This window comes from Lutra lutra, chromosome 6 (assembly GCF_902655055.1).
Source record: "Lutra lutra chromosome 6, mLutLut1.2, whole genome shotgun sequence".
NCBI classification, from domain to species: domain Eukaryota; kingdom Metazoa; phylum Chordata; class Mammalia; order Carnivora; family Mustelidae; genus Lutra; species Lutra lutra.
Genome location: NC_062283.1, coordinates 118,805,666 through 118,822,698, shown reverse-complemented (window position 1 = coordinate 118,822,698; position 17,033 = coordinate 118,805,666). Strand labels below are relative to the sequence as shown.

The 17,033-nt window shown below is 36.0% G+C and overlaps 1 protein-coding gene across 1 annotated transcript in view; it reads right to left on the bottom strand.

Annotated features, from left to right (window-relative positions):
- The window catches only part of FUT9 (fucosyltransferase 9), a 203,343-nt gene that overhangs the window by 90,001 nt on the left and 96,309 nt on the right, over positions 1-17,033 (bottom strand). The window contains exon 2 of the mRNA XM_047735035.1: positions 2,574-2,662. The gene's annotated coding sequence lies outside the window, so the exon portion shown is untranslated. The remainder of the gene's footprint in view (positions 1-2,573; positions 2,663-17,033) is intronic.

Genomic DNA, 17,033 nt, shown 5'->3' with positions numbered 1-17,033 from the left:
TTCATTGTATAGATATACTATAGTTTGTTCATCCATTTGCCAATTGAAGAACATTTGGTTATTTTGATGTCTTAGCTATTAGAGATAAAATTTCTATAAATATTCCTATATAGAATTCTGTGTAAAAATAAATTTGAAATTCACTTGGTAATATAGGAATGGGATTACTGGATCATATGGTTAAGTGTATATTTAGGTTTACAAAAAAACTGGCACACAATTTTCCTAAGTTCTGGTACCACTTTAAAGTCTTATCAGCAATGAATGAGAGTCCCTGCGGCTCTGCAAGCTCACCGGCATTTAGCATTGCCAGATTTTTAAAATTTTTTATTCATTTTAATATGTGTCTAGTGGTTTCTAACTGTGGTTTTAATTTGCATCCCCCTAATGACTAATGATGTTGAACATCTTCCCATATGTTTATTGGCCATTCATACATCTTTTTAGTGGAATTCAGATCTTTTACCCATTTTTAAATTAGGTTGTTTCTTTCCTTTTTGTTAAGTTCTAGGACTTCTTTATAATTTCTGAATATAAATCCTTTATCAGATATGTGGTTTATAAGTCTGAAGCTTCATTTTTAAACAGTGTATTTGATGGAGACATCTTTAAGAATTTTACTTTTTGCTTTTGAATCATTCATTGTAATGGGAAGGGTTGTGATCAGCTAATTCATTTAGTTACAACAGGGCAATTACACTGAAGCAAATTTAAAACAAATTCCAATGTGCATTACATTAAGGTTTAGACCTTGTATATTTTCTTATCTATAATTTCTCATGGATAATATGAGAGTGGTTAAAATTTCATTTTAAGTCAGAACTGTAGGATTTGACATGTTTTTCTCATTAAAATTTTGGAGTAATACACTTCATTGGCGTGTCCTGACATCAACCTACAAAATTCATTAGGTAGCAGAATTATGGCTTTATGTCAACAGTTCTCTGCAAAAGAGCTGTGTAACATGGTGGGTATTAGCCACATGAAACTGTCAAGTACTTGAAAGGTGGCAAGTGTGACTGAGGAAATCACTTTGAATTTTAGTTAATTTAAATTTAAAAAGTGATATTCAGTTTAGTTATTGGAATACTTCAAGTATGTGTAGGACAACGTGGCTTTGTGCATCTACTTTTTTCCAACTATGAATTTTATGAAATCTAAATATAGATCAAGAATATCCAATACAAATGTAATTTCCTGATTGATACATGCTATAAGTACACTCAGCATTTCAAAGACTTAGTGTGAAAAAAAAAGGACATAAAATTTCTCAATATTTTTTACACCAATCACATGTTAATGATTTTATTTTGAATATATATGGTTAATAGAATATATTATTAAAACCTATTTATCTGCTTCTTTCTTCTTTTTAAAAATGTGGCCACAAGAAACATTTAAATTACATGTTTGGCTCACATTTTATTTTTATCAATTAGCACTACTTTAGAACCACATATTGTGTATTAAATTATATTGTGTCAAAAAGCATTCAGTGTTCTGAAATGACATGCTAATAATGTATCTACCATCACTACAGCCTCCACAGTATAATCAGTCACACCTCATTCTCCTGCCTTTGTAGAGAAAGATCAAGGATCACTAAGTTCCAAGTCACTTGTGGCAGATGTTAGATGCTCAGACAGGGACCCCAGCAAGGAAAGAGAAGGGAGAACAGAGAGCAAGACGTGGGAGTAATATTGCAGGTCTGGCATTATCAAGTGTTGTCAAAGAACAGCATCACCTGATGGCTTAACCACGCCATAAATGTTGGGGACACTTCCGATTACTGAAGGGCTCTAGTTCTGGCTTATTTTCCCGTGAGCAAAAGTATTGGGCTACATTGGCTTATTTTCTCGTGAGCAAAAGTATTGTGCTACCTCCTTTCCTTCCCACTGCTGTGAGTTAGTACTTTCAGCTTAGTACTGATCTCAAAAACAGTATAGTATTCTAGCCTTTCATTCCCTTCTTTGCTTTCTGGCAATGTGAAATTAATAGTAAGAGTTTCCTTTACCACGTAAAGATGAGTTTTCTTCTTTTTATGTAATTTATTAAAGAAACTACACACACACACACACACACACACACAGATGATTTAGTAGTGTAAGTATTGTCTTGCCAAAACTAAAATCATTTTTGGAAAAAATAACTAATATAGAAGTGGGCCTGACTTTAAAATGATATTACACATTACATTTTTATAAAGATGATTTCAAGATTTTAATACTTCAACATAAAATTTTGCAGGTCCAATATTTTTTTTAATTATAGAAAACTAAAAATAGTATGCAAATATTAAGGTATTAGGTAAAATATTTATTAAAAATATAACTAAACCTCAAAAGTGTATTATTCTACTGCAATAGATAATTATATTAAGCTTTAACTTTGATACAACATTAAATCTAAATTTACAGAATAGCTCTTCATATAAGATAAACTTTTATAAGTTTTCTATACTTTGGATGAGTTTTAGTGTATAATAATTCTGAAACAATCTAGGTTACGTACAAGTTCTAATTGAACACATTTCTCTCACAATCAAGCCAGCATCAAAGTAAATATATACTTACAATATAGAGAACATATCATGGAAAGCGCATAAGCAGTTGTTAAGCTACTCCACTGTATTATAAAATTCTTGAATTATTGCATTCTAAGCCTGTTGGGAAAGAAAGGGAAAAAAAAGTATGTTAATTAAATGTACTGGGTGTACTATATAGGCAGTTAAATAACCAAAAGAAAACTAAAAAGAAAATCATATACTTCTCATAGATCTTTCTCTATATACTTTTGTGCCTTTTGTTTAGATAAATTTATTATTTAAGTTTTAGAAAAATGCTATTGAACCATGTAAGTCATTTGAATATGTAACAAGAGAAATATTATTATTTTTTAAAAGATTTTATTTATTTATTTATCTCAGAGCAGGAGCGTAAGTATGAGCAGTTAAGAGCGAGTGGAGGGAAGGCAGGGGAAGGGACAGAGAGGGAAGGAGAGGGACAAGCAGACTCCACAATGAGTGAGTCTGAGCCAGGGTTCTATCTCACAATCCTGACATCATGACATGAGCTAAAATCAAGAGCTGGATGCTTCACTGACTGAGCCACCAAGGTAACCCATAAGAAAAATATTATTAAAAAGAATGAATGCTATAACTGAAACTCTGAGGAAATAATATATCTTGTTAACCAAGGTTGATTTCATCATCTCTATTTTTTGTTTTCCACCTACAGAATACATTGTATATGTAGCACAAAAACAAAACCAAAAAATAAAAAAAGAGGTTACTGAATGATCTGGTTGTTTCTAATTATCTGGATGCTTTAACAAACCAAAGACCAAATAATTAGATGATTTGTCCAAATATTTTTCAATTTTCATGTTGACATATGCCAGATGCTTTGGTCTGAATTTTTGTATTCTCCCCCAATTCATGTGTTGAAATCCTTTTTTTTTTTTTTCTCAAATTTTAAGTATGCTTCAAATCCAATGTGGGACTCCAACTCACAACCCTGAGACCAAGAGTCGCAGCCAGCCAGGCATCTGCAAATGTTAAAATCCTAATGCCCATGTTGATGGTACTGAGAGGTGAATAGCATTAGTGCCTTTATAAAGAGGACCCAGACAGTGTCCTTGCCCTCTTCACCACATGAGGACACAGTGAAAAGATGTACATCCGTGAACCAGGAAGCTGTCATCCTAGTTGCCAGCACAACAATCCTGGACTTCTCTGCCTCTAGAACTGTGGAAAATAAATTTCTGCTGTTTATCAGCTACCTAGTCTGCGATACTTTGTTACAGCAGCTCAAATGGACTGAGCCCACAAACATGATTGGCTATAAAATGCAGGCAAGTGCTTTCAAACCTTATTGAATTTTTTTATTCTATAATGAACAGAGATTCTATTTAATACAAAGTGGGAAGCTGACCCAAAGACATTACCCCAACCACGAGCAAATCTAGTGGAACTATGGAGCAGTTTAAAGTTAAATAAAGAGAGGATTTAGTTTCTCTTTAAGAGAATGCCTTCACAAACTGTGTGGCATGAATGTATTCCCTGTCAAAAACGTCTTTTTGCTTTAGAACTGAGCTTTTCAAACTTAGAGGTTAGTAAGTGGTGGTTAGGGATTCCATACCCAGTACACATATACACACATCTACACACATGTACACACACCCACACATGCATGTGCTGTGGGGTGCACTCACATGCACACACACACGCCCATCTTGTCCTCATTGTAGGTCTCCCAAATTCCTAATCCATTTTTTCTTCCTGAAGTCAGTAGATTTTAAAGCAAAGTTCAGTCAAATTTCTTTCTGGATACACACATAGCATTGGCTTATGTTTAATAGAAAAAATGATTTTCCGCCTAATTTGGCATTCTCCCCCCCTATTGGCACTTTAATATTGGATTCAAATCCATTAAAGGTAATAAAAATATGGAGTACTGATCTGGCATTTTTGTCTTGTCTTTAAAATCTTAACTATTCCTTCTTGAAGTTGTAAAACAGATGAATAGCTTCCCTATATTTTGTAACAACTGTTGAAGGTTTTTTAGGTGTGTTTGATTGACATTTAACCATCAGCAATATTTTAAGGTAGGTTTTATTATCCTCATTTTACAGGGTTTTGATCATTCAAACAAATCATCTATACAAGAAGCTGGAAGGTGTAACTGGGATCAAATCCAGCCTTAATTTAAAAGTGTGTACTCAAAAAAGTCTTCACTTATACATGGTTTCCTGGACACTGTTTAAAAGATCATTCTGGGGGCGCCTGGGTGGCTCAGTGGGTTAAGCCGCTGCCTTCGGCTCAGGTCATGATCTCAGGGTCCTGGGATCGAGTCCCACATCGGGCTCTCTGCTCAGCAAGAAGCCTGCTTCCCTCTCTCTCTCTCTCTGCCTGCCTCTCCGTCTACTTGTGATCTCTCTCTCTGTCAAATAAAAAAAAAAAAAAAAAAAAAAAAAAAAAGATCATTCTGCCTAGACATCTACTTTCAATAGTATTTGAATACCAATTTGGAAAAAATTAATGAAATATTTAGTAAGGTAGATCAATGTTCTGTGTTGAAACCATATATATCTTGGGTTTAGAATTGTTAAATGAGCAAAACCAAACACAATTATTGCATATAACATATGTAATGCATTGGTTTTAAATCTTGACATAAAGGATCAACACAGCTAATAAATTAAGAAAAGATAGAGAAAGGACATTTGTATCTATCTCAACTGGTTCCAGACTTTAATGACACTAGAGCATCTGTGCCACTTTTTTTTTTAAATGATTTTTCTGCCTCAGCATCAAATGCCATTCTTGCTTTGTTCTTACCATCCAAATCTTTTCTGATGCTTTTAAAATTATCTTTGCTGGCAAGTTAGCAAAATTAAACATTTAAAATCCTACCTAGAATGAGAGCAAATGATGAGAATCAACAAATGGGCTGAGTTATCTACTTGGAAACTCAGATTTGGATATGTTGTGTATTTGTGTGTATGCATGTGTGTATTTCCCAATTATGGCTATGATTTAATTAGCTGAATAAATAACACTTACATCATGGAGTTATTATTTTTGTTGATAAAGTTTTATCTAAATAAAGTTTTCTTTATCCTTTTTTTTTTTTTGTATTATCTGCAGGGAAACAATTGTTCTCTTCCATTCTCTACATTTCTAAGTCAGTCACGTGATGATATACATTTTTCTCTTTTGCTTTCCTATATACTTGTCTTTCCTTCTAGGGCAGTCAAGTCATCTGCTTGATGTGGGGTAGAGGTAGGTAGGACAAGACCCTCAGTGTTTGTCACTTAAAGGGTCATTTTGTCATAAGGCTTAAAGTCAGGCAATCTTGAGAAAGAAAGGTTTTTTTGTTTTTTGTTTTTTTTTCTTTTTTTCTTAAAGATTTTATTTACTTACTTGAGAGAGAAAGAGAGAGAGAGAGGACAAGCAAGCAGGGAGAGGGGCAGAGGTGGAAGGGAGAGAGCAGGGGTGGGGGGAAAGAATGTTTGGCCAGCTCCATGCTGAGCACAGAGCCCTCGATGGGGCCCCATCCCACAACCTGGAGATCATGACCTGACCGAAAACAAGAGCTGAGCACTTAACAGACTGAACTACCCAAGCACCCAGAAAAAGAGAGGATTTCTAAATTCCTTTAGTTCTCCTTTATATATAAAGACTAGACCTCGTGGATTAATCTATTATTTGAAGTCTGGCCCAGATCCAGAAGCTGGGTAACTTAAGGATGAAACATTAAAATGGTTCATTGATTTTTACTTTTCATCTTGATGTTTGTTAGTGAGCATAAATGGCTATGTTTGCATATAATTTTATACAAAGGCATTTGAAATCAGGTAGAAATGACAATAGGAAGAAAGCCTTATTTGTTTATTCCTTTGGCAAAGGCAAAAGAGATGGAGAGAGAGAAGAGCTGAGTGGAAGAGGAGAGTGGCTGTTTTCTCCTCCCAGCTGCTTGAGGTCAAGCCCAGGGAGAGTAGCTTTAGGAACTCCTACCTGAAGGAACTCTGTGTTTTTGCTTATGCTTTTGGGAAGAGATTACTGTGCCGAGTAATCCCATACCAACATGTGGTGACCCAGTAGTGTCATGAGGACCACATGGCTGGAACAGGCCCAGTTTACAATCCCAACTCTCCCTAGGTTACTTATGGCATGGAAGATGAGCTGAGAAAAAAAAAAAAAGGGTCTACGGGGAGCAAAATGACTTAGGCACAGAGGTTTGTAAGGTTTTCTGCTTTAACCAAGTGTTGGAAGAGGGAAGCATCAATATATGTGACATCAGAGACTGATGGACCCAAACATCAAGATCCTAGACAGACTGAATTCATAGGGCCATTAGGCACACAAAGCTGAGAAATAAGTGACTATGAGAAATGGCAGCCACAGAGTGGCCCACAGCAAGGGACTGAACTGTCATCCTGAGAAGAGGCAGTTAGAGAAGGTAAGCCACACAGAGGAGGTCACATCTGAGCGATAGTTAAGGGCATAGCCTCACCTTCAGGATAGAGCATTAGGAGGAGAGGGAACACTAGGTACAAAGGGCCAGGAAAGGAACAAGTACAACATGTTCAAGGAGGAAAAAAATCCCAGTATGCTTGTGGTGTAGTAATCCAGAGCACAGTATTGTGGGGGGTAAGGGTGGGGGTTTGGGGGGGGGAGGAAGGATTGATAGGCAGATAGCGGCTGGGTGATGTTGGGTCCCACAAGCCATTGTAAGGAGTCCAGACTTTATTCACGGTACAGTAGAGATACCGAGGTTTTGACCAGGGGACCCTATGACCTGATGAAAATTTTAAAATTTTCATTTCAGATGTTCTGTAAAACATTTAGCAGAGAGGCTAGCCCAGAAGCAGCAACCCGACTAAGGTGATCGTAGCAGTTGAGTTTAGAGATGATGGTGATTGTAAATTTAGTGGCAGTGACAGTGGAGAGAAGTGTTTGGATTTGGGATATATCTGAATAAAGTATAAAATCCTATCCATTCATTTCACCATTTCACAAACACAAATGCATCTGTGAGCCATCATGATAGGGTGGGCTATGTTTCTTTCCTTAGCTAAGTGTCAATCTGAAAAATAAAAATTACATAGATATTTATGTAAGGTACTTCAGTCATTTTGAGTAAAATTTACCAAAAGGTAAAAATATGGAGACATTTGTTTTATATAGTGAAAAAAAATACGTTGAGCCAATTGATTAAAGACAGTATAAATGATTAAGAAAAGTACTATATTATTTTTAGAAATGAAAGAATAAAGAAATAGACAAAAGGAGCATTACTTTTCTCAGAAAGAAGAGTACTCTCGAGGACTCTGAATGATGTTGTTAGAAACATCTCAGATATATTTGAAATTGAATTTCACTAATAAGTTTCTGAATTCACCAAATGTGATGAAAGGACATTGAATTTTGAATAAATAAAGACAATCCCTTCACGTAGTTTATAGTAATAAGTGAGATTTGCTGCCAGAAGAGGTCACTGAGCCAATTCCTGTGGCTACACTTTAAACAGAATTTTATGACTTCAGAATTACTAGACCGGGTCCTTAGCCTTCTTTAGTTCAACATACATTTCTAAAAATGCATTCTGTCTAACATCTGCTAGGTGCTATGGCTAAAAGGGTAGCCAAAATACTCTCCTGTCCTTGAAGAGTTCATAGTGAAGAGGAGGGAAGGAAGAAAGAGAAATGAAGAAATTGGTACTAAATGTCTGGCTAGGGGCACAAATACAGCAGCGTTCAACGTTAACTTAGCTGAAGCTTGATAGTGTAAAGTGAACGTTGAATGGCGGCGGGGTTGCTGTGCAGTATGAAAACAGATAAAGAATACGGAGATATTAAATGTTGGGACTAAAAAGTAATCTGGCTCCAGCGGAGCAGAGAGATACGCAGTGTGATGAAGCACAGGCAGGGGCAGCAGAAAGGAGCAAGGGCCAGCTGCTGGAGGGGCTCATGGGAAAACCTTGAACCTCATTAACCCAAATAATGACACTCACTTGTAATAAAAGAGTGCTCACTATGAAACAGGCACAGTTTTAAGGTTTTATATACATAATTTCAGTCTATCAATAAGCCTATGAGATACTATTCCAGTTGTCGAGAAGAGGAATATGAAGAACAGAGAGGTTAAGCCATTTGCCCAAGGTCACCCAGCTTGGAAACAGTGTAGCTGGCCTGCAACAAAAGCAGACTGATTCCAGAGTCCTACTCTTGGTCACGCAGGTATGTCTGGTGAGATCAACGTTCGATAGTTTAGCTGCAAAAGGCTTTTTGTTTGTTTGTTTTGCATAATTTACAGGGAAAAGGAGTACTTTTTTCTCCCCATACAAAATGTTGGTTTGCTCTTTAAATTGAGTGGAAATGGGAATAAGAATCCTGAAATTAAAAGCACAAAGTGAGTGAGGAGGGAAGGGGAAGGAAGGGAAATGATGTTTCTTGAGCGTTTTGCTTACTGTGTGGCTAGATGGTGAATGTTTACCTTCCTTGGTCTGTAGATACCTGTGCAAAGCTGGGAAAAGGAGTGATTATGGGAGAGTATATGCTTTGTGCTCGCTTCTGCAACTCCTTAGTTATTTTCATGGTCTGAATTCTTTCGCAGGTTAGGCTTTCCTGTTGTTCCCTTCCCTTCCCTCTTACGTAGCTGGCTTGGATATCTGCCCTGACCTTATTCCTTAGGGGAATATGATGCAGAGCTGTGTGAACAGCACGAAACAGGGTTGGTGTTCAGGAAGAGAGCTAGCCCTGAGTGTTTCGAATTCTTCAACTTCCTTAGCTGCTGTAGGAAATAAGGATTAGTAGCATTTAGGACCATTAATAACCATCAATGTCTTGAGGATTTAAAATATATTTATGTTTGGAGGGGGCGCCTGGGTGGCTCAGTGGGTTAAGCCGCTGCCTTCGGCTCAGGTCATGATCTCAGGGTCCTGGGATCGAGTCCCACATCGGGCTCTCTGCTCAGCAAGAAGCCTGCTTCCCTCTCTCTCTCTCTCTGCCTGCCTCTCCGTCTACTTGTGATCTCTCTCTGTCAAATAAATAAATAAAATCTTAAAAAAAAAAATAAAATAAAATATATTTATGTTTGGATACAGGCTAGTAATTGCTATCACAGAAGATGTTGGAAATTAGTTCATATTTTATACATGTATTTTATCTGTAGAGTATTTTTTTAAAATATTTTATTTATTTGACAGAGAGATCACAAGTAGGCAGAGAGGCAGGCAGAGAGAGAGGAGGAAGCAGGCTCCCTGCGGAGCAGAGAGCCCAATGCGGGCCTCAATCCCAGGACCCTGAGATCATGACCTGAGCCAAAGGCAGAGGCTTTAACCCACTGAGCCACCCAGGCGCCCCTATCCATAGAGTATTTTTAACACACACTTTTTGAGGATGGGAGGGAGAGTTGCTTTGTTCTTTTAAAACCTATAAAACCCTTCAGGGCAAACTATTGAGCCTCTCTCACCTGGGGCTTGAAACAGTTCTATAAATCTCATTGTGTATTCATCCCGGAACATTTGTTTTACTCAAAGATTTGGGAAAAAGAAATTTGTTCTAAAATAAATATCACAAGTACAGTGCAGAATGTACATACATTTTAAAAAATTCTTATTTATTTAACCAAGTGTTTATTGAATCTCTACTGTGATAGATGGTGCTCTGGTTATCGGGATTAAAGCAGTTATTTCCAGATATTTATATTATGCTGGTTTGTGAGAAAAGGATATAGTATGTTTTAACAAGTGTATGGGGAAATCTCTTTTTTAATAGTTTCATTGAGAAATAATAAACATACATCACTGTATAAGCTTAAGGTGTACATCATGAAGATTTAATTTACATATATGGTAAAATAATTCCCACAATAGGCTCAGCTAACATCTATCATATCATATAGATATAATTAAAAAAGAAAGAAGAAAAACAAATTCCTTGTGATGAGACCTCTTAGGATTTACTTTCTTAACCACTTTCCTATACATCATACAGCAGTGTTATCAACAGTCATCATACTGTACAGCACATCCTAGTACTGATTTATCATTCCTTTTTTAATTGAAGTACAGTTGACATACAATATTGTATTAGTTTCAGGTGTACAACAGAGTGATTCTCGACATTCATATACATTACAAAATGCTCACCGTGGAAGATGTAGTTGCTGTCTGTCACCTTACAAATTTATTTTAATATTATTGACTGCATTCCCTATGCTGTACTTTATACCCCCATACTTATTATCTTATATTTGGAAGTTTGTAACTTTTGACAACCTCCCTCCCATTCTTCCTATCCCAACCATCCTCCTTTGATGACCATAGGTCTGATCTCTTTTCCCGAGTTGGTTTTTTGTTTTGTTTTATTTTGTTTAGATTTCACATGTAAGGAAGATGATTCATATAATATCTGTCTTTCTCTGTCGGACTTATTTCACTTAGCGTAAAGCCTTCAAGATTCACTAGTCTTGTTGCAAATACTGGGATTTCTTTATTTTTTGTGGCTGAATAATATTTATGGCTCAGAATCTCTTTATCCATTCATGGACACTTAGGTTGTTTTCATGTCTTGGTTAGTGTAAATAATGCTGCTATGACCACGAAGATGCAGATATGTTTTTGCTTCCTTTGGATGTATTCCCAGAAGTGGAATTCTGAAGTCATATGGTAGTTCCATTTTTAATCTTTTGAAAATCCTCCGTACTATTTTCCATAGTGGCTGTACTAGTTTATAACCCACCAGCAGTTCACAGGTTTCCCTTTACTCCACATCCACTCCAGCACTTACCTCTTGTCTTTTTGATGATGTCCCTTCTAACAGGTGTGAAGTGATATCTCATCGTGGTTTTAATTTGCATTTCCCTAGTAACTAGGGATGTTGAGCATCTTTTCATGTACCTGTTGGCCTTTCATATATCTTCTTTGGAAAAACGTCTATTCAGTCCCTTGCCCATCTTTAACTGGGTTATTGTTTTTTTGTTTTTGTTTTTGTTTTTTTCCTAGAGTTGTGTAAGTACTTTATATATTTTGGACATTAACCGCTTATCACATATATAGCTTGGAAATATTTTTCCCCATTCCATAGGTTGTCTTTTCTTTTGCCATACAAAAGCTTTTTAGTTTGATGTACTCCCATTTGTTTACTTATTATTTTGGCACTTACAGTGTCATATTCAAAAGATCATTTCCAAGACTCATGTCAGGGTGCTTTATTCCTGTTTTCTTCTAGGAGTTTCATGGTTCCATATATGACATTTAAGTCTTTAATTCAGTTCAAGTTTTTTCTAAGTTTTTATTTAAATTCTAGTTAGTTACCATACATGTGATATTAGTTTCAAATGTACCCTATAGTGATTCAGCACTTCCATACATCACCCAGTGCTCATCACAAGTGCACTCCTTAATCCCCATCTCCTCTTTCACCCATCCCCCACCCACCTCCCCTCTGGTAGCCATCAGTTTGCTCTCTATAGTTAAGGGTCCATTTATTGTTTTACCTTTCTTTCTTTTTTTCCCCCTTTGCTCATTTGTTATTTCTTAAATTCCACATATGAGTGAAATCTTTCTTTGACTGACTTATTTCAGTTAGCATACTACTCTCTCTAGCTCCATTTATGTCATTGCTAAAGGCAAGATTTCATTCTTTTTTTTTTAAATGGCTATGTAATTTCTAGCTAATTTGTGCCAGTGATGTAATATAGGGGTCCAGTTTCATTCTTTTCACGTGTGTGCCCAGCACCAGTTATTGAAGACACTCTCTTTTCTCCATTGAGTTTTCTTGTTTCCATTGTCAGATATTAGTTGACTGTATATGTTTTGGTTTACTTCTGAGCTCTCAGTTCTGTTCCATTGGTCTGTCTGTTTTGATTTCTATAGCTTTATAGTATAGCTTGAAATAATGAAGTATGATGCCTCCTGCTTTGTTCTTCTTTCTCAGGGTTTCTTTGGCTAGTTAGGGTCTTTTATGGTTCCATATAAATTTTAGAAGTGTTTTGTCTATTTCTTTAAAAAAATGCTATTGGAAAATTGATAGGGATTGTATTAATCTATAAATGACTTTTTGTAGTATTGGCATTTTAACAATATTAATTCTTCTAATCCATGAACACAAGATACCTTCCCATTTATATGTTTTTGATCTCTTTTACCAGTATTTTATAGTTTTCAGTGTATAGGTCTTTCAAATCCTTGGTTAAATTTATTCCTAAGTATTCTATTGTTTTTGATGTTATTGCAAATGGGATTTATTTGTTTATTTTTCAGAAAATTTATTGTTAGTTTATGGAAATGCTACTGACTTTTATTTGTTAATTTTGTATCCTACAACTTTATTGAATTGTTGATTAGATCTAACATTTTTTGGTCACGTCTTTAAAATTTTCTATATATGAGATCATATCATCCGCAAAAAGACAATTTTACTGCCTCTTTTCTAATTCTGATATCTTTTCTTTCTTTCTTCCTTTTTTTTTTTCATTAGAACTTCCCAATACCATATTGAATAGGAAAGGAAGAGTGACAATGGGTATTTTTGCCTTGTTCTGATCTTAGAGGAAAACTTTTCAACCTTTTACCATTGAGTATGATGTTCGCTATGGGCTTTTATTATATGGCATTTATCAGGTTGAGATATGTTCCTTCTATGACCAATTTGTTGAGTTTTTATCATAAATGAATGTTAAATTTTGTCAAATGCTTTTTCTGTATCTATTGATGTGCTAAAATTCTTTTCTTTCATTTTGTTAATGTAGTGAATCACACTTTTTGATTTAGGTATACTGAAACAACCTTGCATCCCATGGGTAAATCTCATTTGATCATGCTGAATGATCCCATTAATGTGCTGCTGAATTTAGTTTGCTAGTATTTTAGTGAGAATTTTGGCATCTATATTCATTAGGAACATTGGCTTATAGTTTCCTTTCTATTGGTGTCCTTTTATGGTTTTGGTTTAAGGATAATGCTGGCATTGTAAAATGAGTTTGGGAGTATTCCCTTCTCTTTGATTTTTTTGAAAGAATTTGGGAAGGATTGGTATTAATTCTCCTTTAAATGTTTGGTAAAATTTACCAGTGAAGACATCTGGTTCTAGGTTTTTCTTTGTTGGGAAATTGTGGATTACTGATTTAATCTCCTTACTAGTAACTGGTCTATTCAGGTTTTCTATTGCTATGGGAAATATTTCTATGGAATTTAATTTATGAATATTTTGCCTTCAGAAATTGGACAAATAAAGTATGAATGTTTTGATGTAGACCAGGAATTAGCAAATTGTGCACTAAAGAAGTGGGTGGTAAATACTTTAAGCATTACAGTCCAAAAGGTAAAGTCAAGGATTTCTATAGGTTCTCATTTATTGTATAGTTTCTGTCATAATTCCTCAATTCTGCTGTTGTAGTGTGAAAGCAGATAAATAATACATAAACAAAAAGCTGTGACTATGTTCCAGTAAACTCCTATTTACAAATATTAGCAGCAGGTCAGATTTGGCCCATGAACCATATTTGCCACCTTCCGGTTTAGACCATAATGAACTTAAAAAAAAAAAATGTACTGAGATATGGATCTAAAAATGGTGTTATTTTTCATATCTTTTAATTGAATCAATAAAGTTTAAGCACTTCATTTCTTCATTTCTCTAGCTCTGCTGGAGGTGTGGGGGGGCAGTTCCTAAGAGCTCTTAAATGGGGGAGGCAATGGAGATAAGTGCTGACTTGTGATGTGACAGGCCAAGAAAAGACAGGCCAGTTGGTAGCCCAGTGGCTGTCATGAATAGGATGAGCATGGGCTGAGCTCCAGCAGCTGCTCCCAAAAAGCAAGTGCACTTCTTGCTTGTTCAGATGGTGTTTTGATTTCTGATCCTACTTGTTAAAACCCTCCCTGGAAGAAGAATCTGAAAATGGGAGATATGAACTAAAGTCGGGATAAAGATTGCATGGATACTTATATCCATATCTTCAGTCACACTCATCTAGAAAGAGATACCTGACTGGGACCAAAGATGGGAGACATGCCAGGGACAGATGGCTAGTGACACTGGATCTTTTCTTCTTTGTCTATGACAATAATGGAAAAAAAAATGGACACTTTCCTTTATAAACCAGTGTTGTAAGAATGTTAGTGAGATTCAGCCAGGTAGGTGGGATAAGGGAGGGTTTTGATAAGCCATCTTTGTCCTCTGGACACCTTTCTCCCCCCATTTCTTCTGACAAAATCAGTGAAAGCATTGAGAAAATAGAAGGAAAATAGTAAAGAAGGGAAGGAAAACAGAAGAGAAGCAGGGGCATAGGAGGAGAGAGAAGGACGAAGCAAAGAGAAGTCTGAATATTTCTCCTGGGATCCAAGCATGCTGCCTGCTCTCTTCGGCCAGGCTCCCAGAACTCTGGGGACATTGGGAAGTGGTTCAGGCTTTCTCTTATGTCCCTTGAATGAATTCTTCTGGAAGTAGTTGACAGCCATTGAACAGGTTCTCCCAGTATACTGCAAAGCCTAGAGATCACCAGTATTGAAAAGGTTAGGATCCACTGGTCTGTCTCCTTTAATCCTGGGTTCTTAAACATTAATAAGCATAAGAATCATCTGAATAGATTATTAAAAATAGATTCATGAACTAGCTTTCTAGAGATGTGGATAAATAGGTTTGGGGTAGGGACCAGACTTTCCACATACAATAAGCCCTCTACTTCTCAGTAGAATTTGGTGTGTATGTTTGGGGAGCCACACTGTAAAAAGTCACAGCTACTTCAGTTCCAGATGTTATGCAGTTAGTTAGGCATTAACAAGGAGGGAAAAGGCAGATGCTGGCCACACTCTTCAACACTCCCCACCCCCAGGGTTAATAGCCACACCTTCAGAACTATCTCTTAGGGCTAACAGAACAGGAAAGGCCTAGCCAGAGAGCTGCCTCAAAAGCCACGAGGGGTCTTCCAAGAGCAGAGCATGTACAAGAGAAGCAACTTGCCCTTAAGTCCACTACATAAGTTTCTTAGAAACTGAGAAATATACATTACATAAATAAATACAATTATAACAGGATGTATCATGGATAGGCACATGCGCAAAATCCCCAAAATGTTATATAACCACCAGCTCTCAGTCACAAATGCCAATAAAATCCAAATTTACATGTACACAAAGTAGGCTTAAAAAGGATGCAGCTAGAGCTTCTCAGAGCCACTCTTGCACCAGTAGTGGCCCACTTTCAGTCCTGAAAGGGTGATATATTTATCTACTTCTCTACTCTATAAACTCTAGCTCCCCATTCCAGTCTTGGATCTCCAGTTCTTTGGTGCATCTGGGAAAAGACTGGAGCAACCCATTAACACAGAGTGTTCAAAACAGTTGAATAAAAGGCGCCATAGGAACTCATAAGATTACTTAAATAAGTATTACATTTTTCTCTTGAGTATAAATTAATTACATCAAAATAAAGTTTCACTATAAATTTTAATTATAAAACTTAAGCTGTAGCTTTTTAATTCAGACCAAGGCCTCTTGGAATATCAATAATCAAAATAATAACATTTAGCATAATATTTTTTTTGTAATCAACAAAGAAGAAATGCTAAACCTAACAAAAATATGAATGGATATTTTATACCATGGCAACTTAATTTAGAGTAATGTAGTTCCTTTTTTCTAAAGTTGTATTAAAACTGATGAAAGCTCTTTAAAATCAGAATTTCTTATTAAATTCTGATTCTTTTTTTTAAAGATTTTATTTATTTATTTGACAGACAGAGATCACAAGTAGGCAGAGAAGCAGGCAGAGAGGAGGAAGCAGGCTCCCTGCTGAGCAGAGAGCCAGATGTGGGGTCGATCCCAGGACCCTGGGAGCCGAAGGCAGAGGCTTTAATCCACTGAGCCACCCAGGCGCCCTTTAAATTCTGATTCTTAAACAAATAATGTTCTGAGAAAGAAAAAGAATCCATTCCAATTATAGCTGCAATTGCTACATTAAATAAAATCATTCTGGCTATGTATTCATTGCATGTGATTTATGAATAAATCAAATTATTTAAAAAAGGAAATACATTTATTGTTCAGGGTATAGGCCAATTTTATGACAAAGTTGTACTCTGAAAAGCATTTTGCATATAGGGAAAAGCATTTTGTTTTAAAATGCATTCATTTCTTTTTGAATAATTTTAAAACTTGAATTTCAGGATTTTAATGGCCTAAATAAAGTTATCACATCCTTTGTCCTTACCCCACTCAGGGATAAGTCTTTCAGGATTGTAAATGACTACTTACTGTACCAAGCAAGCACAGAAGAATCCAGTTTATCTGACTTAAGCTTTTCAAAGACTCTTTTGGTTTGTTTCTATTTCTTCTTTTCATCTACAGTTAGGAAGTATTTTGGAAGAAAAGAAATCCAGGCCTCCCCAAATCATTTATATTTGTGTAGGTTTCTGTTGCCAAAATTTCTGCCTGAATATCCATTATGTTTTCCATACATGAAATCTAAATCCACAATAACATGAAAAAATTAAAGTGAAGTATAAAGCCATTATTCATATAATTTGA